The following is a 25,644-nucleotide window of genomic DNA, read 5'->3' as shown; positions in this document are numbered from 1 at the left end:
AACACTAGTAAAACCTGTCAAACTAAATGCTTTCTGCATGGCTAGCCTCAGAAATATGAAGAAGAGTTCTCAGCTCCCAGTAAATGTTGCTGCTAGCCCAAAGCAAAATGGATAAGGGGGAAGCTTTTAAATGATTTAATTGACCTAAAGCACAGTTTCTTGAATGCACTGTTGTGCAGCCTTAGGAGTGATGATTGACAGGCTGCTTAGTTCAGATTGCTCAACATGTTTAAAGTGCAGGTCCCATTTGAAAAGGGGCTATGTAAAAACAGCACCTTCTACTCAGCAAATCTATTCCTTGTATACTTCAATGAAAGAGGAAGAGTTCACTTAATGTCTTCCCGGCTGAGCCACCACAGCTCTGGGAGAAGAAACTGGATTATATTCAGGTTTGTGCAACATCAATAGAATTGTTGAATTTCAATTACAGGACATCTGTGTGAACCCATTATTTTCAAATTGTATCCTCCATTATACAAATGTAAACAAACGGAAGGTGGCACTGGTGCAAGTGCAGGCAGCATTTGGCCTGAAGAGTCGTCATTACTGGGGATAATGTATGAAAGCAAGCCAGAAAGAAAAAGGCTTGACTTAATCTTCACTGAATATGTCTCTTCCACTTTGTGCACATACAAGCTAATTAATTTTTTCCTCCAGACTGGGAAGGAAGAGAAAGTGAGAAATAATTATTCTATTTTTAAATATTTGGGAGGTGCTTTCATACTATGGTAAGTGGGGCCTCAGAAGTTTCAAGGGGTTGCATGAGCACTGTGGGGGGCTAATAGCAAAATCACAGCTGCAGAAACAGATTCCACATGGGTCGGGCCAGGTTGTTCCCATGGACATCAGGTTTATGTGTGGTTGAATGGCCACACTCCCCTGCCTGGGCTGCACTGTCAACAAGGGAGTAATGCACTGCAACAGGAATTCCTCCAGAACCAAGCTTTGATGAAAATCCCCCTCGCTCCCCCCATAGCGTGTTACTTATGTAAGAAGGGGAGACAATGACCCTACTTTTTAAATATATAAAATAGGAATATATAGATATAAAGTATATTTAGTGCCTGTCTAGTGACTTTAAAGAATACTTTCCTTATTCTTGTCAATAACATACTAGATAAGAAATAGTATGGAGGCACATATCTACAGCTTTAATTTGTAACTGATTTTTACAAAAAAAAAAGAAGCAGCTTATATATTGATATCCTAATGTGTGAAGCAATAACTTTGTCCTTGAGTCTTTTTTAAAGAAGGATTTTCAATAATTTCATGTTAAATAAAAACATATCAGCATATCCCCTTTAACAATCTAATTGTGTATCCTGGGCCCCATCTTTAAAAATAAATGAGATTAAGTCAAAATAATTCCGTCTCTGACAGACACTTCTCACTGTCTTAAAATCTTTTCTAAGGGAACACTAATGGCCCCAATCATACTCTGTTATACTGATACAATTCCATTGTAAATAAATAGGAGAAATGTGCCCAATCTCTAGGCTTCTGTTCTTCCTGTGATGTGGTGTTCACCCCACACAAACCCTGAGCATGTTAATGTGGGACAGATAGGTTGAAATAACCTCATATGCTGCACCTGGAGGAAAGCCAGGGCTTGATAAGTACTAATGGCAGATGAAGTCCACCTGGGGGGTGGGTAATAAAGCTAGAAAGTGAGAGCAGGAAGGGGTTGTAGAGAGGAGTTTTGTAGTCACTCCCTAGAGGGAAAGGGAATTGGCCAACACAAAGGCGGCAATCTAGGGACATAGGAAGCCCTGGGGAGTCTGGCAAGAGTCCTGTGGGGTAGACCAAAGGGAGAGGAGGAAGTTTTAGAGGAAAACCCAGAGATAGGCAAGGAGATAGAGAGATGGGGTAGGAAAGAGCCCAGCAAACAACAGGGTCTGAGACTGAGCAGACCTAGGTTGCTAGTCATGGGGTCCCTGGACTGGGACCCAGAGTAGAGGGTGAAGCCAGGTTCCCATACCAGTCACTGGCAAAGTGGCACAGGACCTGGAGTTGAAACAGAAGACTACCTGAGATGGCATGTGCACAGCTTTTCTGGTGGGACTTTGTTATCCTGGAAGGGAAGCAGAAGGAGACTATGTAGTGGCTTGGCTGGGGGTCCAAGTCATGAAAAGGAAGCACCCTGAGTGTCACAGAGGGGTGGGGAGGGGTTACAGCATGAACAACTGGCAGAAGGGAACACCAGATGGGGCAAAAACGAATTCCCGGACCCAGCCACAAGGAGGTGCAGCTATGGTGAGTGGAACCCCTTTACACTCTCCTTTTGTGTCTTTGAAGTTGACTGGGGCAGAGAAAGAGAATTCTGTTTTACAAAGGATTTCAATATTTCAAAGTTTGGTTTGGCTTAGGTTCAGAATGACCATCAAAAATTTTGAAAATTTTTAGGGAATGGAGCCCTAGCTCCAGGGCATTCATCTAATGGACTAGCCCAGAGCCACAGACCCTGGGCTTCCTGACTCTGGAGCAATCTTCCTGGTGGGCTGGTGCAGACCACAGAAGGTTGGGCTCCCTAGCAGCCTGCCAGAGAGCTGGATGGGTGAGCTGCTGGGAAATCAGACAGGGTTCAAAAGGAAGCTTGCCTTGTAGGCAGGGTTCCAGCAGAACCTGGCCTGGCTTCTATGAGACTGTCCTTTCTCATCCTGTAATCTCCTGCTTCATTCTCTACACACCTTCCAATTTCTGCAGCAGTGGAAGAAGGGATCCTACAGACCTGCTTCATCCCCAGAGCAGCTCCATCCTGTGCACCGAATAAGGCAGGGGTCAGGTGGGGAAAAAGTATGCAATTAAAGAGTATCATAATTCACATGCACACAGGTGCTGAATTAGATTCACACAGGTAATCTTAATTCTGGCATGTCCTAATGTTTAACTGCTTGAATTTGCAACCTTAATGGTCTTTAACATAGAGTATTTCATGTGTAATTTCCTAGTTTTTTTTATAAAAAACAACCTAAGAAACAGAAGTTCCATTAGGTGGAGTTGTATAAACACCCACATGGGTTACCAGCCTTTATCCCCACAACACAGACCTATCACTTGAGCTAATGAAAAGAAAAGGAGGGTGGGCTGGTACAACCACAGCTTCAATGTGGGTTTACACCTGTTATGTTACCATAGGGCCCTCCAAAGATTGCTGAAGTCCAGAAGCAAAAAGTAGTCTGGATGAGATCTTTCAAAAGTAAACAGAAGTTTAAAAAAAAAATCTTATGAAACCATCTGTATACATCAGTACAGTAGCACAGAGAAGAATATCATGCACCTGCTTTTGGCTGTGGCGTAACATGGTATAGAAGTGACATAAGCCAACAATAACAGGGCTCAACTGAAAAGCACGTGGCATGCCTCTCACTTTGCTGACATGCACATCTGCAAAAGGAACTGCTGTGTGATTTAAAAAAAAAAAAATCAAGTCAATTTAAGTGCCTAAATATAGACTTAGGAGTCTAATTGTAAGCGCCACTTTTGGAAAATCTTTGTGTTTGTTCCCACCCAGGAGTGTGGGGAAAACTGAAAAACCACAAGGAGTTGAGAGGAATGTTGGAGCACGGCAGTGTGGCCTTCTGGAAGGGCGGTGCAGACAAGTTGTGTGCCAGCCTTCATAAAAGTGTTTCTAACTGGCTGCCCTGTTTCTCACTTAGCCCCACTCTGTTCAGCAGCAGCATTTTGAGTAATATTCCTCCTCCACTGCTCTAGCAAGTTATTCCAGCTGTGAATCCCTCACTTCCTTCTCAACATCAATTTCACTTCAAACTTTTCATCTTTGCCTCGACAATCTTCCTGCTGTCTGCACATCTACTTTCATTTCCTCCAGCTCACTTTCCCATGGCCTATGTTCTTCCCAAGCACCACTTTCCATCTCGCCTCTGCATCTTCCTTGCCACCTTTTGTAGTTGGAACTTTTTCCCTCTTCTTTGGACGAAACTTTCTCTTCTTCCTAATTCCTCCTAAAAATCATTTTTTTAAAAAAGGATAATTCGTTCCAAAAGAGTTGTCAAAATAAAAATCCCTGCACCAAAAACTATTTAAATCCTCTACTTAGATGTGATAATGGAATCCTAGGACTAGAAGGGACTTCAAAAGGTCATCTAGTCCAGTCCCCTGCACTCATGGCAGGACTAAGTACTGTATTATCTAGACCATTTCTGACATCAGTTTGTCAAACCTGTTCTTAAAATTCTCCAATGACTGAGATTCCACAACCTCCTTAGGAAATGTATTCCAGTTCTTAACCATCTTGACAGAAAATTTTTCCTAATGTCCAACCTAAACTGCCATTGCTTCTTGTGCTATCCTCAGAGGTTAAGGAGAACCATTTTTCTCCCTCCTCCTTGTAACAACCTTTTATGTACTTGAAAACTGTTATGTCCCCTCTGTCTTCTTTTCTCCTGACTAAAGAAACCCAGCTTTTTCAATCTTCCCTCATAGATCATGTTTTCTTTTAATCATTTTTGTTGTTCTTCTCTGGACTTTCTCCAATTTATCCACATCTTTCCTGAAATGTGGGTCCCAGAACTGGACACAATACTCTAGTTGAAGTCTAATCATCTCAGAGTAAAGCAGACAAATTAATTCTCGTGTCTTGCTTACAACATTCCTGCTAATACATCCCAGAATGATGTTTGCTTTTTTTTTCCAATGGTGTTACACTGTTGACTCATATTTAGCTTGTGATCCACTATGACTCCCAGATCCCTTTCTGCAGTACTATTTTCTAGGCAGTCATTTCTCATTTTGTATGTATCTATATGATGCATCTATACTGTTTCGTTTATTTTTTCTAAATTTGGACTGGGTCTTCATGACCCTTTCTCCTTATGAATAAGGATTGTAAGCTTTCTGAAGCAGGGACTGTTTATTTTTCTGTTTATAGCACCAGACGTTCTGTCAATACTGAGTAAATAATATCAGCAAGAAATAGACACAAGTCTGAAGACTACTTTTAAACTATCTGGGGTCACTGAGAGAAAAGAACTTCTCATTTTTTTTTGTAAGGCTTAGGGGCTGCCCCCAAATTATCTCAATGGGGCAGCTATAGGGGAAACTATTGGATTTGCAGGAAGATATGATTCCCTGCTTTCATCCCTGTGCGTGCGCATGCGCTCTCTCTCTCTCTCTCTCTAGCTCTCTCATAGATAAATCTAGTTTAAAATTCTCAGGTTTTGGAAGGATATTAGTGGTTTTGGGGTTTTTTTGCACAGCCATTGCACAAGTGTGTGATGAGATCATGCTGTGGCTCATTTAAGCGAGGATTGTGATGTAGGTAATTTATCTTTGCTACCTCATGGGGTAGTTCAAAAATAATGAAGATAATAGCCCGCAATGTGTAACTATCAACACTCTAGTTCCATAATTGGTTTTCTCTTGTTCTGTTTCTGTAGTCTGATAAAATTAAGCTTGTAAAATTAAATATAGACAGCTGACTTTTGTGCCAACCCCTTAGTCCTTCATTTCTTTCTTTTTGTCCAAAAGGATTATTTTTCTTTGCAAAAATGGTGATTTTCTACCTTGGGCAAATTTACAAAAAACACATTTTTATCCAAAAGAATGTTGACATTTTCCTGGAAACAAGCTGTGCTGCCTGGTAGAAGTAGCAAAACTTTGCAAATTTTTTTTGAAATTTTGCAAAAATTTTTGAAATTTGCAAATCTCATGAAAATAGTCTTTGAATATATCCAAATGTCAACCCCCTAAAGACACATCTAAATAGAAATATCAGAATTGTGCATTCCTACTAGACTTAGAAATTCTCACTCATGTATAGAGTACTTCTAAGAAATATTGTTAAAGTAACTAAAACAAATTTGCAGAAATGTTCGCTTAATTTTGTCAATTTTTGAGTTGCCCAAATTGGGACACCTTGTACTCAATTTTCAGAAGTGGGAGCCTTCATTGACTTCAACTTGCAGATCTCAAAATTGAGGCAGCTAATTAGTGACTATTTCGATCATCTTGACCCTGCTGTATAATCAAAATTGTTCTTTTGCACATGCTCCAAACAAGCAAATAGACAATAAACATGAGAACAAACCATGTATTGTTTACATAATAAGCTAAAAAGTACAACAGATAATATCTTGCTGAAGGATGGTCTTGTGGTTAGAGTATGAACTAGGAGTCAGGAGACCTTGCTGTGTCTCAATGTTCACTCATGAAAATGGGGATAGTAATGAAGTAGTAGCATACATGCTTCATAGGATTCTGTGAAGATAAATAAATGATTGAAATCCTCTGCTATAAAAATGGTGATATAATCAAAAATAGTAATACTTAAATTGCATTGAAAAAACCATCCCCCTACTCGTATTTGAAATTGAAGACTTGTAATATTATAGAAATGGATAGAACTAATCAAAGTTCCTTTACTTTCTTAGGGTCTGATATATAATCGTAATATAGTATCTAGGGGCTGAAACACGGCTGTGGGAAGAGGGGTTCAAACTGTTCCATCAGAACCAGGTCTGGACCTCCAAAGGATCTTGACATTTTTTTTTTCCTTCTTGCTCCTTTCTTCCATCATGGGGCTCTAGCAGCATTGCTAACTCTGCTTAGCAGGAAGTTTCCAGAGAAACCCCGAAAAGTCAATAGATGTTGGTATTTAAGCATTCAAAAGGTGTCAAATGTCACTAAACTAAATTTCCACAGAATTCAACAGTGTGTGTATGTGTATATAATGCACATATATAATGCATGCTTGGGTGGGAGGACACTCCCAGCTGCTGAACAAGGATGCCTGAGTGCACCCTCTCCAGCTGGAGCCTTAGCAGCTGAGTTTATTCTGGCTGTCCTGGTTACACGGAACAGGGCTGTCATTGGAGTTTACTAGAAATTCACAGATTCCACCTGTTCCATTTCTCCCCTCCCCCCAACCGCCTTCCTCCCCAACCACCTGAACCCCAGAAACACAAAATGCATGCACAGGCCAATGGAGAGAATCGAAGTGAAGTTCAGAGAATTCCGAGCCCGCGATTGCAGCAGAGCCCCTAGTGATCCCAGGAGCAGTTTGGGTGTTTTGCTTGCTGAGAGCTGAGCCCAAGGATTTAGGGGAGGGGTGATCCTTTGGTGGGATTTGATCAATACAAAGAATAACCTTATCTGTGGCTGGAGAGACCAAACTGCCCCTCTGGGCACCATAGAATGAGTTCCATAAGGCTTTTCTCAAGACTACGTCTGCTCTGGGGGAGGCAGGTTCACTCTGCCCAGGACAACTCACCTCTACAGGGGCTAAGGGAATCTGGGTTGTACCCCCAGAGAAGCAGAGCTCTGAAGGGAGGGCTGGATGGGCAGCCAAATGCCAGGTTAAGAAGTAGGGGGGATCCCTGCTCTGCCCCATGTAACCAGGATAGCCAAGAAACCCCTTGCCAGCCCCCTACCAGCTAGACACCAATAAAGCTGGTCAGTGATAACAAAATAAACTCAGCTGCCAAGACTATCCAGCCAGAGAGAGAGCGTCCAGCATTGCTGCTGCTTTTTGTTCAGCAGCTGGGAGCGTTCTCTTGCCCAGGCAGGGTGAGTGCAGAAGCTGGTAACAGGTTCAGCAGAGCCCCAAGGAATCACCCAGCTAAACAAGCTGGCTTCCACTGCTTGGAAGGGGATTTTCATCAGTTAACGTTTCAGTGGCCAAAAGCTCAAAGTTCTGTTAACAAATGGTTTTTCCCGCTGAGCCCCCGTTATGTGCTAAGCATTTGTTCTGCCACCATGAGCTCTAGTCCAACCCTTCCTCATTCACAGCCTCTCAGCCCCCAAAGCCCTGGACTGAGCTTCCTTCCAAGGACATGTCCAAGTCAGAAGTAATGATATTGATTTGGTGTGCAACAGAATGCAGTACAAGCATAGAATGGGTTTTATTAACACTATTGAGTTGCTTTGTGAATGATTTTGTGACTATACAAATAGGTGACGTCTTTCTTTGAACATCACTGTAATTGGCAGTGACAGTCACTAGATTTGACACTTGTTTCCTCATTAGGGAAACCAACAAGTCGTTAAATCTAGTGACAAAATTGCTAACTTGGCAAAAGTGCCCTAGCCTTCCCTGTCTGGTGCACCAAAGGGTGGTGTTCAGGCCCCATTTGGAGCCTTGTAGATTTCATTGATATCAGCACCAAAACAGGGGAAGGTATTACAGAGGCTATTTTTAGAGAATCTGAAAAAGACAGTTGCAGGGGACAAAGCTATAACAATGGAGCTATCATAGCTGCCACATACAAAGGTGTTTAAAATCAAATTCAGCAGGTAAATCAATACATGTCTTTCATCCCATGTGCTGCCCGCTCACTGAATCTTGGTGGAGAAGCTACGGTAATGGTGGTTTCCCCAAGTTGTTCTAACTTTTGGAATTGTTCAAAGACTCTATATCCTGTTTTCCGCTTCTACTGGTGGGGTTTTGAAAAAGTTCATTAGCATTACATTAAAATACCAAAGCATGACAAGATGATCAGACAGGCAATCTATCTACCACTAAATCAGGTTGAGGGTATTCTTTGCACTTTATATGAGATCAAGGCTTTACACAATCTTACACCAGAACTGATAGCTTCCAAAAAAAAAAAAAAAAGGCATTTCAGAGTTTTTGTTTCTTACTGTAACATCTTGGATAAAATGTCTTATCAAAAATTAATGGTGTGAGTAAAAATATTTGTCTAGATCTTGACATTCAAATGTCTCATGGTTTACTTAGAGGCCTTCAGGATGCTTACTGGAATTATGGTGTTCTGGATTCATTACATGTAAAGAAGCTGGTGCTTCACACACTGAAACATTAGGAATATCCATGCAGTTCAAAAAGAAACCATCTTAATATAATGACAGATGAACTTGAAAAGAACAAAATGTTACCAGATCCTGAAAGTGTTTGAATGCAAGGTTTTTAACCCCATCTTAGATACGATATTCAGGGCCGGCTCCAGGCACCAGCCCAGCAAGCAGGTGCTTGGGGTGGCCAAGGGGCGGCACGTCGGGCTGTTCGGTGGCAATTCGGCGGTGGGTCCCTCTGGGAGGGAAGCACCTGCCGCCAAATTCCTGCCGAAGAAGAAAGCGGCGCAGTGGAGCTGCCGCCGGAGTGCTGCCGATCGTAATTGCGATCGCGGCTTTTTATTTTTTTTTTCCCCGCCACTTGGGGCAGCAAAAACCCTGGAGCCAGTCCTGATGACGTTAACCCAATTGGACACTAGGAGGCATAAGTATGATGGAGGTGGAAAAAGGCTTGCTTTTTCAACTACTGTCTTTTCAGCTTCTCATCCATGAAGACCTTCAGAGACACATGCATAGTTAGTTCAATCTGGGAAAACACTGTGAAAGTATTCTGCTGAATGTTTTCTTTTTAATAAAGATGTGACCTACTTTTTCACAATAACCTGTACTGGGTTCATTGGCCCTTAATCAACACTGCATTACTCAAGTTTTACATAGATGAAACTCCACTTGAGTGATACCAACATAAAACTGCACTGAGCTCTTACAGTTTCACTGCATTTACAGTGGCATAAAACTGGAGTAATGCAGTGATTACTCAGGGCTTGCCTAAACTTAAAAGGCTAGAGCAGCAGCTGTGCTGTTGTAGTACTTCAGTATAGACATTACCTACGCTGACGGGAGGGATTCTCCCATCAGTGTAGGTTATCCACCTCCAAAAGGCGGTAGCTAGGTTGACCAAAGAATTCTTCCATCAACCTAGCATGGTCTACATGAGGACTTAGGTCTGCTTAACTGCACTGCTCAGAGATGTGAATTTTTTTACACCCCTGACTGATGTAGTTAAATCAACCTAATTTTCTAGTGTAGACTAGGCCTCAGACCCACAATGGCTAATTGCTTCTGTATCTCAAAAGACTTAAAAGTACCACCATGCTATAGTTGTAAAATAGCTCTGCATTTCTATTATTGATTTTTCTGAATACAGTGTTGCTTAAAAACTGCATTAATTTTCAGCATGCAATTCATTTTGGCTAGCTCTTAGAAATTCTTTAGAAAAATCCATTTTCAGCTGCTCTTGTGGAAGGGGGGTGGTTTTGGTTTGGTTTGGTTTTGGCCTTCTCCAGTCACCTTCAGGATTTTCTCTTAGGAGCATGTTAGTGATCAAAAGTCACAAAAGAAAAATTAAGTCTGAGAAACAGACTTTTATAATCTTTTTATTGAGCTTCTAATTCATATAAGGCCAGATTCTACCAGTTCTGCCATAAGTCCTGCCTTACTGTTCATGCACTCACTGACTTCAGTGAGGTGCTCCTTGAAAGTGGCAGAATCTAGCCCAGTAACTTTCACATTAGAAAATGCTATGTAAGCTTTCCTCTTTGAAATGCCTTGTTTACTTTATATTTAAGGTAGCCCAACTGACCTACTTTCTTTTAATGAGTTCCAAGTAGCAAGTCCCATTCAAGTAACTGCAGAAAAGATACACACTTAAGGATTCCAGTCCCTATTGAGCTCTAGAATTGTTTTATTGCTACTTATATCCCTGGTTTAACATTTCTTTAGGCTAGTAGATAATTAACTCTCCTGTTTAGGCATCAGGATGATGCCATATAACTTCTCTGATTAAAAGGGCAGGGACTCAGACAAGTATTTAGCCATCCTGATGTATTAAAATATTCAGTCAGGTAGCAGCATGTAGAATGGGCTTGGTTCAGTGACATCTTCCACCATTAACAATGCTTGGTGATGAGAAAATGCTGGGTTTTGGCCATTACTCAAGACTTCACATAAACAGACATTGTTTACTTGTCTTTGTTTTGCACATTAAAATACATACTGCAGGCCAAACAAAATAAATTAAAAAGATCCTAAATCTGTTAGAGACAAGGGGAAGGGAGTTAATGTATTTAATTGAACCAGATTCTGTTGTGGAAGGAACAAGATTTTGAGTTACACTGAGCTCTCCTTCGGATCTCGGGAAGGAAGCAGAATGTCTGAGCTAAATATAAGTTGGGACAGATTGTTAAACAGAGGGGGTAATGCATATTGGAGGTGGTCACTTGAAATGAAGTGGACAATTGTGGATTAGATTGTTATGTATAAAGGGTTAGAACTGGGCAACTAAGGGTAGCAGGCTGTTGAAATGAGCCATAAATCCTGTGTCCCTGTAAAGTCCGTGGGTTTGAAGAAACTCTGTCTCGAGCTTTAAAGCTTATGACTGCCACCAACCGAAGTTGGCCCAGTAAAACATATTGCCTCACCTACCTTGTCTCCTGCAGCCAACATGGCTGCAACAACACTGCAGTAAACCTGTTTATCAATACAACAGCCCATGGTATCGGTTCTACAAAAGATTCCTAATTAAGAGAAGATGATGATCAGTTCTGAGCTTTTAAAAGTAGCTTTATTAAATGTCATATACTTTAAATTATACTAATCAGAATAGTTGCTAGCTTGCAATAATATCCTGCAGTAATTCCTAGCTCAAAGTGCCAAATAATGTAAAAGCATTGTGTGGGCCTACATCTGTGAAGCACTTAGCAATGACCTCAACTTTCATTAACTTTTATTAAAGTCAAAGGGAGTTGAAGACATTCAGCACTTCACAGGAGAGTCCCTGATTAGCAATACCAGAATCCTTAGATATGTTGTCTTTAGCCACTTTATTGCCTTGCTAGCTGTTTTATTTTTTCCTTAGGCAAAAACTCCAGGGAAGTCTATATGCTGAGTTCTCTTGGTTCTAGTTTTGGTTCAGGAAATCTCTCATACGCATGTGAAGTAAGTATACGTAACAAGGTCATTCTAGTTCCAGAGTGACTACCAGTTCTAATGTTATCCCCTACTTAATTCCAGTTCTACAGATCTTCTCCATTTTAACTTTTATAAATGTGCCCACTGTAGTATGTAAGATTCCATCCAGCCTCTTCTTCCATATACAAATTACGTACCTTCTGTCCTGATCTAGTGCCCATTTCTTGCCTGCCAACAGCCTCTTCTATCATCTTTTTGACCCTCCATCTACCACAAGTTTTGCAAAGCCAGAAGCTGGAATTAAAGCACAACTTTCCGAGCAGGAGACAGCAGTAAGGGAATGTTCTTTCTGTTACAGCCTGGTTCCGCCAAAGTCAGATGCAGTCATGGATGGGAAACTGGGAAAAGTGTTCTGTCTGGTTAGTTGGGTGAGCGTGGGCCCTTAGAACAGCAGGGATCTTTTGGGCCTCAGATGATTCATAGAGCCTTTTCCACCTGTGACTACACAATCCAGTTCCATGGAGATATCCCAGATACTGAATCTTATTTGGTTCAAACACATTTATGAAGCTTCATTGTCATGAACTGTCTTGACCTTGGCCATCAGACTGCATATATTATTGTTCTTACTGCGACCTGCTAAGCCACATCATCCAGACGATGCAAAAACCTGTCAGTCACAGGTACAATATCTGCCAGTCTTTGAAAAATTATAAGAACTTGGTGCTGGCTGAAAAGTGTGACTACCCGGGCCCTTATAAGGCAGCCTTTATGCTGAAGATTAAGCAGGAGTCATTTGATAGAATCCAGGAGGGTCAAACTTTTCCTTCTCCAGTTACTCACAAAGTTCCTAAGTGTGATACATCTGGTACTGTAGTAAGTAAAATGTGATCGCTCTATCTATATCTTTACAAAAGTGTCTGCTTCTTTCCCTTTTGGGGAACAATTTCTTGGTAAAAGATCAATAAACTCCAGGTTAAGCACAATTTAATAAATTGCCACGTAAATATAAAAGGCTTATGTTTAGGGAGATTAAGCTGTTCAGGAAAGGTCATGTACAGATATCAAACTCATCAGAAACAAAACTAAGACAAGATTTGCAGCAAATTAGTATCATGTATGCAGCTCTCCTGATTTTTTTTTTCTTTTTTCCCCTTCTCTTTTGAGAAAGCATACAGCAGTAGATCCTTAGCTGGTGTAAATTTTCATTGCTCCACCAGCTGAAGATCTGCCTCAGGCTAAGTAATTGCAGTTCTGATACAAAAATGTCAGCAGTGATGCAGTGGGCTTGGGGTATAATTCCAGGTACCAGGCAGTAACAAAACAGCATCCATTAGTTGGTTGTACTGATGATGAAACTTAGAGAAGGGTTCCAGGAACTTCATTAAAGAGAGACACCAATCACCACTCCCCAACTAATGACTGTTTGAACTACATCTTCAATCAAGAAACAAGGTGCTGTAAATTAAGACCTACTTTTTTAATCTCTTATAAAAGTGGTGGTTTTATCAGAAAAGTTTTAGTAGCATGTATATTACAAAGGAAGGTAAAAGGGAGGAAAATATGCCACAAAATGACAGCATTGATGATCCAAACCAATGTCCTAATTATGGAAAGAAAAAATAGTTGACTTAATGCTGGCTTTGCTGCTCTTGTTAACTGGCAAACTTTTCCTTGTTGAAGCTTTATTTTTAGCAAACCAGTTGCTTTGTGGGGTTTTAATCCACAAATTACATGCAGACTATTTGACTATCCAGTTTCCATTAATTACTGTGGTTGAGATTATCAGCCAGTGGGGGGCTGGGGGGGAGAGGCTCTATAAGTAATGTTGTCACATCAAACACACATTAACTACACATAAATATTTTTCAGTGTCTGATCAACAAAATAATGCATACTGAATATTGATCAATCTCCAGCACTTACCTTCATTTCAGAATCTAAATATTAATAATTTGCTTAAAATGCAAAGACAGGAGCTTCCTTTAAACAATGAATCCTTAAGGCAGGCTCATAAACTGCTTGATCTCAGAGCAATAATTATTGTGACAATATAATTTTGCTTGGTTCTATGGGTTATGCTCTTTCTAATGGAAATAAATGTCATACATTTTAGCAGAGGGATCGGCAACCTTTGGCACACGGCACGCCAGGGTAAGCCCACTGGCAGGACGGGACGGTTTGTTTACCTGCCGGGTCTGCACGTTCGGCTGATCGCAGCTCCTACTGGCCGCGGTTCACCATCCCAGGCCAACGGGGGCTGTGGGAAGCAGCGCAGGCCGAGGGATGTGCTGGCTGCCACTTCCCGCAGCCCCCAGTGTCCTAGAGCGGCGGACCGCGGCCAGTTGGAGCCGCAATCGGCCGAACCTGTGGACGCGGCAGGTAAACAAACTAGCCCGCCGGGGGCTTACCTTGGCGGGCCGCGTGCCAAAGATTGCTGATCCCTGTTTTAGCACAAGCATATTGTTTTGATCCAGGAAGGATGTAAACAAATCATGTTGACCACTGTTACAAATAGAAAAGCATCATTTATTTTACCTTGAAATAATGCATTATGCTTGTAGTTTGCAGTTAATGGGTAAGATAGGAGATACTAGCCTAGCTTTAGAAAAGTCATTGCATTGCTGTTTTCTTAATTTTGTTATACTAATACCTATCTGAGGTGGATAATAATTTGAGTTAAGTCGCAAGGCAGAGGAAAAGAGAGAGATCACTTTTATTCAGTGAGTCAGTGAAAATAGAATGCATTACAAATGTGAGCCTTCATAGTCTTTGGGAAAGACACTGCTCAAAGTACCTTGTATTAACAAAGCCATATACAATCATTAATTGGGTAGATGAATGGTCTCTTAATCAGGATTGTTCTGGGATAAAAAGCCCACTATACAGAATGTCATAACTGTTAACACCACAGTTCTACAGCATTTTGTTAATCTGGTTAATCAAGAAACAGAAAACTTCATTTTAATGGATTAACAGGGAAACAAGGTATTTCCATTATACTACTGGTGCTAGACAGGCAACCCCCATGGAGAGAAATACACAAAATGGAAATTAGAGCTCACCTGGGCTCCTGTTACTCATTTTATTTTTAAAAACTACTAGTTTTGCTAACCTTTTTAAAGAATAGTTAACATTTGTTTTGGTCTCAGGTTTCTAAAAGTATGTTTTACAATGCTAATTGTGGCGCTAAATTTAAAATTACAGCATCCCTGTAAAGAGCTGTTTTTAAACAAGCATTTGTATGTAAGGTGAAACTGATTAGATGGAAGTAATGTGCAGAGAACAGTAGTCAAGGGGAGATTTGGGGGTGAAAATGCACTGAGAGAGATTGGTCAGGGCTCCAGGAAGGCAGAGGCAGTGTAGGCCATACCACCTGGCGACCTGGGATTACATCAGACATTTGAAGCCAATAGAAAGGGCATGAGCTTTGGCACTTATTCTTGTACAAGGCTAAAGGGACATCCAATGAAATTGAAAAGCAACAAATTTAAAATGGTCAAGAATTTTTTTAACTGCTAAGCAGTTGAACTCATTGCCTCTGTACATCAGTGAGCATTCTTACAAGCAATGACATCCACATTTGAATGACACCTGTTTTTTTAAAAAAAGTTTTCAGGGCATAAGCCAACAATTTACTGCCTAGAGTTAGGAAGAAAATGCCCCTGTATGCAGGTCATTCCAGTGCTCCAGTATTCCTTGCATTTTCCTCTGTCGCATCTGGTACTGGCCACTGTCAGAGACAAGATATTTGTCTAGATGGACCATGGCTATGACCCTGGCAAAGTATGCAAGACAATACACATAGGGCTAGATTGTGGCACCTCCCTGAGTAATGGCAGTGCAGAACTTCTCTTCCTGAGGTCCCAGCTACACAGGCTGCTGTTGTCAGATGCCACCGGTGTGGTGCTCTGCTCTATCCAATGTTGATAACAGTTGGCTGCGTGCGTGTGTTCCCTCTGTGTGCTGCCCCGGCTCTGCGCAGAGAGCTGACACAGCAGACCCCGAGAGAACCCCCAATAACCACAGACTCCGATAAGGTACGAAGGCACCTGGCCAGGTTTATTGTCAAACAAAACAGTCTCTAGCTCCCCGGATCAGATGTTTACAGTTCTGCTTGACAATGGACACAGCTCAGTCAGTGGCGGGACACTCCACTGCCCCCTAGGCCGGACAAAGACACCGCCCCAGGGATGCATTCTTATACACAAGTACAAACAAGTTACACATCATTCCTGACATATTGAGGTGCAACCCCCTCTATGCAGCAAGATGCCGCCTCTCACCTTGTACATGTTGATTCGAACAAAACAGCTCTATCCATCATATTACCCTTTTGTCCGTCTTTAGGATGGGTCTGCCTGTTCCTTGTGGTGTGTGGAATGTGCAAGTATCGGAGTGTTCTTGTATCTCTAGTGTCCAGTACCTTTTAGGTATGTGTATTTTTGCAACATCAGCCCTCTCCTTGTCAGCTTCTATGAGGAGGACCTGCCTCTGGCTAACAGCTTAACTTTGCTTTATATTAGCAAAGTCTTGACCATTACTTTAGTTCAGGCCTTAGGCCTCATACCGGGCCTCTGATACAAGGGTTTATGTTTCAGGGCCTCATCTTACTACAGCTGCTGCACCATGCTTTAATATGGTCCTGTATACTCCTTCCAGCTTAGAATAGGCACATGCCCCATCCATTTCCTGCCAGGAGTCATGTGTACTTCAGGGGGCACACAGAGGACACACTTGACTTTCTCACAGCACCTCCCCACAGTTCTCTATGCGTTGTGGGTGGAGGCAAGCATGGATGTGTTCAGCCTGAAGCTCAATCAGAGACCATAGCATGTCTATTTGTTCCCTGAGCAGCGTTATCTCTTGCTGTCTGTTTCTCCTGTCCTCACTATCCCTCTGTACAACCTGAAGCACTAGAGGCTTGCAGGACCACCTAGAACATGTCTTCCCTTGTCCTCTTCTTTTGCCTCCTTATCTGGCGGAGCCACTCTGACAGTGTGGATGAAGAGACCCTCAAGGCCACATTTGCAGCTGCTAAGGAAAAAATGGACAGAGGTACTATTGTCAGTGCATGCACTCCCCTTGGTCCACACAAGTTACAAGCTCAACATTCTCACTTTCCTTTGGGACTCTGAGCATGATGGCAGCTCGTGCCACAGTGAGTGTAGCCTATTGGGGAGCAGGCGAGTTGGGACAATAAGGGGTGGGGTGGGAGGTAGCAGGGGATATCTGGATAGGATTATTGTACTGGATACTGGCACTATTTTCCACAGAAGGTGGTGATTGTAGCTGATATCTCACGCCTGAGGGTAACCAGGGCTGCAAGAGAGTAGCTCCTGCATGCATCTGGCCAAGTCTGTGTGCTGCAATGGGACCCTGCTGAAGTAATTGCCCAGTGGCATAGCACAGTGTCCTACCACAGGGGAAGACCCAAGGCAGCCCTCCCAAGAAACCTTTGGCAGAGGATTGAAGACTGCCTCCAGGAAAGTTTCCTAGAGATCTCTATAGAGGATTCAGAGGACATCCCAGTGCACACAAACTACTCAGAGGGCCCCCTCTGCCTGGCTAAACAGGGGCATGAGAAGCAGATAACCACTAGAGGTCCAATTGCTATTTCACTACCTCTTCTAGCCTGGTTTTATATATAAAAAAAAAATAGTACATGAGCAGATGTTTCCCTGCAATATTGAAACAAATTGAGTACTTAGCAGAGGTTCCCTCCCCTGCATCAGGCTTGCCAGTGCTAGACTTCAGGAAGTGGCTTGACTGCTCAGGAGTCAGAGGTCCTGTCTCAACACGCCACCCGATTCCCCTGTTGTCTATCCCCTATCCTCTTCCTTATCCAGCACCTCATCCTCAGGGTTCACTCCTGTGACTCCAGGTCGCCCAAAGTATCCACAGGGCTCTTAACAGTGGAGATAGGGTTGCTACTGAGGATGGTGTGCAGCCAGGGCCAGTGCTTCCACTAGGCGACCCTAGGCCGTCGCCTAGGGCGGCAGGATTTGGGGGGTGGCATTTTGCTGCCCTCGGCAGAAATTCAACAGCGGGGGGTCCTTCTGCTCCAGGTCTTCGGCAGAAATTCGGCGGCGGGTCCTTCACTCGCTCCGGGACCCGCTGCCAAATGCTCAGAGGAGGAGCGCTGCCGCCTAGGGCAGCAAAAACCCTGGCGCCGCTCCTGCATGCAGCTCCTTGTAGAAGCGCCATATCTGCAGCTCCACACCATTTGCCTCCCTTACCTTCTGGTACGCCTGCCTCAGCTTCTTGATTTTTATGCAGTACTGCTGCATGTCCCTATTGTAGCCCTTCTCCTCTATGCCCTGAGCATGCTGGCTATAGATGTCAAAGTTCCTAATGCTGGATCGCAGCTGTGCCAGTACAGCTTCCTCTCCTGATGGACCAAGGAGATCCACTACCTCTGACTCTAGGTGGGAGTGCATTTGCTGCGTGGAGCGGGCCTGCTCATCTGGGCAGTTGCTATGTGAGCTATCCACTACACGCAAACAGGAAGAGCAAGTTTAAAACTTCCTGGGGGTTTAACAGGGGAGGGGCGTTCACCTGGGTACCTGACTGCCTGGCAGCAGAGTTCAAAACATTGACCAGAGTGTTTATAGTGGGGCACTGAGGCGCACCTTTTGGAAGTCACTTATGTCCATGTAAGTGTAAGCAGAGTCAGGATGAACTCTACCCTGACATCTGGTGGTGAATTATGGCGAGTGTGGAAAAGAACTCCAGGGGCTGATCTTGTTTGCATAGGCACACCCACCCGCCTGGCATGAGACAACAGCAACTGAAAGTGGTTAATTTGGCTGGTGTGGGATCCCCAGTTTCTCTGTTATTGGGGCAGGAAGAATAAAGTTTTGTTATCCTTATTCTGTGAATCAAGGCCAGTGGAACTGTTGTATGACAGAAGGACTCACCATTAACTAAGTAGCACTTGCTTGACAAGGGGCATGGGTTACAAAACCTAGTGAATTGACAGAGGTTGGGGGCAGGTATTTGTAGCTGGTGGTGTGGGCCCCTTTTGTGAGCTTGAAACACCAATTGTACTGCCTCCTCTCTCAACTGTTGAATGTCAGAGCTAACTTTGATTTCATTAGGAGTCTAGTTACAGGCTGTAGAACTGAATTCACTTTGGGCCAATAGTGCACCAGCACTGGGGCTCCCCTACTACTAGCTGAAATCACAAAAGAACTAAAGTTACTAAGAGCTGAGATCCCTGAGTGCTGTGTTAACTAGTCGGGGAGCCTGAAGCTATATTGCTAAGTGGCTGGCGGAGCAGTTTGCGGGGACGGCTGGAGGAGCAGCTAGCAGAGCGGAGCCTTGCAGGGACGGTTGGAGTGGCCCAAGGAACGGCGAGCAGAGCGGAGCCGTTTGTGAGGACGGCTGGAGCGGCTCACAAGTTGGTGAGCGGAGCAGCTGGTAGAGCAGAGCAGCTCACGGGACGGCTGGTGGAGTGGAGCGGCTCATGGTGAAGGCTGCGGCAGAACCCCACGGAGAGGCGGCCAGTCGGCCTCAGATCACGTAAGGTGCCCCTTAACACCCTGCACCTGCCCCCCCCTTTGAACTCTGGGGCTGCATTGACCAGGGACAGACTCTGGGGGTTGTTGGACTTTTGGGACTTTGGGTGATTTTTGGGTTGCTGGTTTCAAGAACCAACAGGAAAGGACACGGCCCAATTTGCTGGGGTGGGTCTTCGCTCATGGTTTGGTCTATGAATTCTAGTTGTGGTGTTTTCCCAATTTAATGCTATGTCATTTACCTCATGTTGTTAAACATTTTCTGCTACACCAAGACTCTGTGCTTGCGAGAGGGGAAGTATTGCCTCTTCGAGGCGCCCGGGGGTGCGTGTAAGATTTTTCCCAGGTCACTGGGTAGGGGCTCGAGCTGGTTTTGTGTTACGCTTTTGGGAGGGGACCCCTATGTACTGAACCCGGCCCTTGCTGCTATCAACTCGGCCTGGCAGAAGGGTTACATAAGCAACACAGTGTCTACACTGATGCTGCATTGCCCTAACTCCATCAAACAAACTGCTACATCTCTTGTCAATGTGGATTTATTAGGTCGGCATAGTGGGCCAGTTAAAACGGCAGCAGGAACATTGTAGTGTAGACATCTCTATAGGGGGGCATGCGGGCTCCGGGAGGGAGTTTGGATGGGGCAGGGGGTTGAGGTGCGAGAGGGGGTGCCAGGTCTGGATGGCGCTTACCACAGCTTCCAGGAAGTGGCTGCCAGGTCCCTGCAGCCCCTAAGCGCATGGGTGGCCAGGGAGGCTCCGCATGCTGTCCTCACGCCCCCAGGTGCTGCCCCTGCAGCTCCCATTGGCCATGGTTCCCAGCCAATGGGAGCTGTGGAGCCGGCACTCGGGTGGGGGCAGTGCGTGGAGCCTCCGTGGCCGCCCATGTGCCTAGGGGCCACAGGGACCTGGCGGCCACTTCCAAGAGCCACGTGGAGCTAGGACAGGCAAGGAGCCTGCCTTAGCCCTGGGTCCCTGCTGTGCCACAGACCAGACTTTTAACAGCCCAGTCGGCAGTGCCGACTAGAGCCGCCAGAGTTTCTTTTCGACCAGGCGTTCCAGTCAAAAACCAGATGCCTGGAAACCCTAGTGACTTAGATGGCCAAACACCTATCTTACCCAGTTTATGAATTGCTCTGGGACTGAGACAGCAATGCCCATGCTTAGGCAGGAGATAAACAGCTGGGTGCTGAGAGTGAGGCTGTGGTTCACATGACCAGAGGCAAAAACCTAGGTGCTGAATGAATTTAGGCGCCTACAGGAGTGGTCAGCAGCCAAGCAGGAGTTTTGTGGATCACAGTGGCACTAAGATAGGTCTTAGGTGCCTAACTACCTTCATAGATCACACCTTTTGTCCTGATCTTTTATCTCTTCCTTTTTGTGTGGAATGAGAGTGCTACATTGCTTCCAGGAGACATGAGGTGGGTTATAAAGTGACAACTATCATCGTAACGCTGGAAACTCCAGTCCCACCAACTTGAGCCTGTGTCTCCTGTTTCATTGACAGTGACGGGAGATGGTGGATTAAAAACAGAAATAAAAAGAATGAGAACCGTTTCTAGACCAAGTGATCTAGTCTATTCACCTACATAAACTCACATGCAGAAGTACTTCCATGATCAGGGCCTTAATTTTTAACCTTTGCCTTTATTATTTTTAAAATGATTTCTAAACTTTATCTATTTTTCTCTGGCCCTGATCCAGCATCAGGCCTGGATTATATGAACTCTGGATAGTCCCATTAAAGTCAATTCAACTCAACAGGTATGCAAAGGTATCTGCATGCTAAAAGATTCCATTCTAGGAACACAGCTTATATTTCTAATGTGTTTTTAATAGGTTATTGTTGCTATTTTATGTATATTTTTATTTTAGACCTCATGCCAATTTGCATGCTTTCCTGCTAAATTTCACTTGATGTTTTTAATCCTTGCATATTTGCTTTTACCATAACTACTTGTAGGACTGAGGCTTTAATATGGTATTATGAGCCTAATGTTAGGATTTCTTTAATCTTGACCATGGAACTTGCTGCCTTAATGTTATATTGTTTCCTAATAAACCAGCACTCTACAAAACTGTAGATAATCACAAATAACTTACCAAAAAAACAAGGAAGTACAGTAATTCAACTTTTTTAGATCTGGCACTTACTACTAATTTCTTTTTAATTACATTTTTTTCTTAAATTGACAAACCTTCCATCCCAAATGTTGTTACAGAGATTAAATACTGCCCATGGGGTGAGAACACTTGCCTATGAGTGTTTCAGAGGTGTTGAGAGCAAATGGCAATATAATCCACAATAGAACACACGTAAATTTTTTCACTGTAATTGATTAGAATTATTTTAGCATTTGTTCTGATGCCCTGCTGTGAAAATGTCATCAATAGTTAGCACATTTAATCAGTATTGCAAAACAGTCAGAAAGAATAAAAAAGAATGAATAGAACTTAGTCTGCATTAGCCATTGAATATATCTAGTAGAGGGAAGAAGATGCACCTATTCTAAAATGGTCCGTTTTATCTTTTTGCAGCTTTCTCAAAAGTGCTATCAGTGTTAAAATGTACATCCACAAAGTGAAATAAATAAGAACAGAGTATAAATAGTCCTGATTTTATTCATTGTTCCTCTCACTGGGTTAGTTAACTGTCTGCTTACTGCTTACAGACATGAAGAACTCTGTGTAGTTTGAAAGCTTTTCTCTCTTTCACCAAGAGAAATTGGTCCAATAAGTAATCCTCATCCGTGTTGTCTCTCTAATATCCTGGGACCAACACAGCTACAACACTACTTACTGCCCTGTTATGAGTAGAATACACCAATCCCTAGTGCAATATGGGTCATATTGAAACCTATTATATGTTATCATTCAAAAACTTAGAAGTTAATATATCTTCAGTAGTGGAACTTCAGAAGTATGTAAAGGGACACTATTATTAACTTAGTCCAAATTTTACATTTTTAACAACAGAAATGCTGTAACATTTTTAGAAATCAAATTTCAAGGAAATCAGTTGTTTTAAAATGTAAATATTCCCTGCAATATTTGAAACTCAATTATGGTAGCATTTAATAACACATAAGCAAGTAAACGTCAAACAAAAGTGAAACTGACTTCATCGATTTTCATTATCTACACAGAAATGTGCAAATAAATGCAGCATGAATTAATCTGTCACTTAATAAAGTGTTAATCTACATAAAGGAATGTTGCTTATATCTTTAAGATGGTGATGCTTGTAAGTAGGTTCAAGTGTTTGTTTGTTTTTTAATAGTCTGTGAGGAAAAATTGCTGTATCTAAAAATAAAATGAAATGTGGTAGCCAGTTAGGCTATAAGACTAAATTTTCAATATTTGGAATAGCGGAGATTAAATTCTAAAAGCTATCTACTGTGCATATTGTGACATTGCACTCCATATGATTTTATGAAAATATGCTAATGAGTGTGAATATAATGTAACTGGAATATGCTTCTTAAAGAGGTCTCTTGTAAGGTATCATTACAAAGCTTATAATCTACTGAGGGTGGTCATTCTATTTGTATAAATGTATCATTCTTGTATTTGAAACTAGAAATATGAAATATAACTCTGAGGTCCTATTGTAATTATGCAAAGTATGGGCCATTAATGGTGGTTTGGAATCTTGATGGCTCCCATCAACTAGGACAATTTGTTGTAAATGGCTCTGTTTACTTGCAAGCCTTCCTGAGAGTCAAGCCAGGAAGAATGAAGGCTTGGGGTCTCACAGGACATATGACCATGTCACCTGGTACTGGAATCCATCTTAAACCTGTTGCTTTTCCATTTAGAAGAATGGGTGGGGACCCAGCAAGAAACAAAGGAGTCCCCCCTTGTGCCAAAGCTATTAAAGGGGGTGGAACAGAACAAAGAGAGCTGCAGTCATGAGAAATCCCCTAGCTACCACCTGAGCTGGAACAAGGACTGTATCAGGGGAAAAGATTGGGCCCAGACTAGAAAGGAGTCTAGGCTGTGAAAGCAGCTTATTGAAATATCTCTGAGAGTGAGATTTACCTGTATTCAGTTTTCTACTGTATTAGGCTTAGACTTGCATGTTTTTGTTTTATTTTGCTTGTTAACTTACTTTGTCTGTTATTACTTGGAACCACTTAAATCCTACTTGTTATATTTAATAAAATCACTTTTGTTTATAAATTAACCCAGAGTAAGCAATTAATACCTGGGGGAGCAAACAGCTGTGCATTCTCTCTATCAGTGTTATAGAGGGTGGACAATTTATAACTTTATAAGCTTTATACAGAGTAAAATGGATTTATCTGGGGTTTGGACCCCACTGGGAACTGGGTATCTGGGTGCTGGAGACAGGAACACTTCTTAAACTGTTTTCAGTTAAGTCTGCAGCTTTGGGGCATGTGGTTCAGATCCGGGGTCTGTGTTGGAGCAGACTGGCATGTCTGGCTCAACAAGGCAGAGTTCTGGAGGCCCAAACTGGCAGAGAAAATGGGCTCAGAGGTAGTCTCAGGACATCAGGTGGCAGTCCCAAGAGGGTCTCTGTGACCGAACCCGTCACACATATATTTGCGGCTTTTCATTTCATTATGCATAGTTCAGGGTTGTCATTCATTTCAATAAGAGCAGCATTACAAATCTTTGTATTTTTAAAAATAATAGAAACCCTTCCTTACTAGTCAGTATTATAGGTCTGACTTCTGTAGTTGTATACAGCAGTGCAAAGCTGATGCAAAATGCTGCTGTTTTGATTTGGTAGAATTTTACTGTACTTACTTTCCATTTATGTTAATTACAACCCCAGGTGAAAGGCAGTGGAGAATTAGGCCCATAGTATCTAAGCACTAAACACAAAGTATTTAGATTTCCAAAGCACTTCTGAAAAGCAGGGAGACATCTGCTTCCCAGAGAAACATCTGCTTCTGCTCTCCGATAATAAGATTACTTAGAATCATTGTCAACGGAGTGCTGATTCCCTGAGAGGTGTAATATATAACACTGTGGAAAGAGGAACAAGACTGGAGAGTAGAGGCATGCCAAGTTGTATCCTCTCCCACTAGATGATGGCTGAAGCCAACCTTTTCAATTATCTTGGGAGACATCAACTGAAATAAGCCACCTTTTTTAGTTTGGGTCTTAAATGATATTCCTTGTACATCTATTGTAAAGTGCACTTATTCAGGTCTTGAACTCAATGCGTGCGAAGCACCTTACATGACCTAACACTGCTCTGACAGGCCTGTCATGTAATATTTGATGTGAAATAAGATTTTCTTAGGATGCTAACTTCCATTCAAATGAATAGAAGAATTGTACAAGCTATCCACATCTCAAATTCATCACTTGATTTGATTTGATCAAATTATTGTACTGCAATTAATGTACTGCAGGTCCAGGTACAGAGACACTATATAGGCAAGGCTATGTGAGAGAATATGCATCTACCCTGTTTAACTAATGCGTGACAGAACTTGTATTATAGTTGTAGACCGGTACATGTTTGAGAGTTTGGAATTTCCTGACAGACTTGAACACTGAAGTTTCTTTCTTTCTATTCTTTTTACAGCTGAAAGAAGAGTGCAGAGAGATCATCCTATCCCACATCCATTCAATTGTAATGGACTAAGAAAACAGAAAACTAAGAAAATTGGCCTGATGAAGTGTTAAATAACATCACAAAAATTAGAGGTGATTGGAACACTTCCATCAAACTTAAATTAGCAAAATATAGGAATAAAATCTTAACATTGTAGAGTTTTCTTTAAAGGTTTATGGCCACTCCGTTGAATATCAGAGTACTCCACTGCATTTTATTCTAAAGATAATCATTGTGTCTTCTGGCTCACATTACTGGCTTCCAGGTTATTTTCATTGTTACAGACTAGATAAATCCTCCTCCCTTTCTAGACAAGTAATGTTTGAGAGCGATTTTAAGAGTCAATCAAACCAATAGAAAAAGTCTATTGTGGCTGGTACAAAAGGTCCAGGACAGTCATACTGAAAGGCCTGTCACGATGAACAATGGAGAAAGCCTGAATTGTTTTTCTCTAACCACTGTAAGAGACTTAGGGGTAGCCCACGTAAAAAGACTGTGGCAGATGTATAATTAGAATGGAAAAAATGATAACCACACATGATGATTTCCCTCCCTGTGTTTAAGAATAGTATTATTCCCCTCAAAAGCATGGCTGCTGCCTTTTCAGACTTTACCTGTTTCCAATTTAAGATTACAAATAAGATGTGAAAATAAGATGCTTTAAATATATATATATATATATATATAAAATGGGTCTTTCCATTTTATTATAGGTTAGAAAAGAGTCAACTGCAAACAAAAATTCTGAATCTGAAGCCATTCCTTTAGTTTTTCACATAGGCCTCAGTACACAATCTGTTCATCCGATCTCTAAATATAAGACGACTCCTAAGTGATTATACATGTTTTTCATGAT

The 25,644-nt window shown here is 42.3% G+C and overlaps 1 long non-coding RNA gene across 1 annotated transcript; it reads left to right on the top strand.

Annotated features, from left to right (window-relative positions):
* Positions 1 to 76: 76 nt before the first annotated feature.
* LOC112059540 (uncharacterized) lies at positions 77 to 25,437 on the top strand. Its single transcript, XR_002888852.3, has 3 exons — positions 77 to 389; positions 11,627 to 11,706; positions 24,759 to 25,437. It is a non-coding gene; the product is annotated as an uncharacterized LOC112059540 (long non-coding RNA).
* Positions 25,438 to 25,644: the final 207 nt, after the last annotated feature.

The sequence above is a fragment of the Chrysemys picta genome, chromosome 2, assembly GCF_011386835.1.
Source record: "Chrysemys picta bellii isolate R12L10 chromosome 2, ASM1138683v2, whole genome shotgun sequence".
NCBI lineage: Eukaryota > Metazoa > Chordata > Testudines > Emydidae > Chrysemys > Chrysemys picta.
This window is presented reverse-complemented; position numbering and strand designations above follow the sequence as displayed.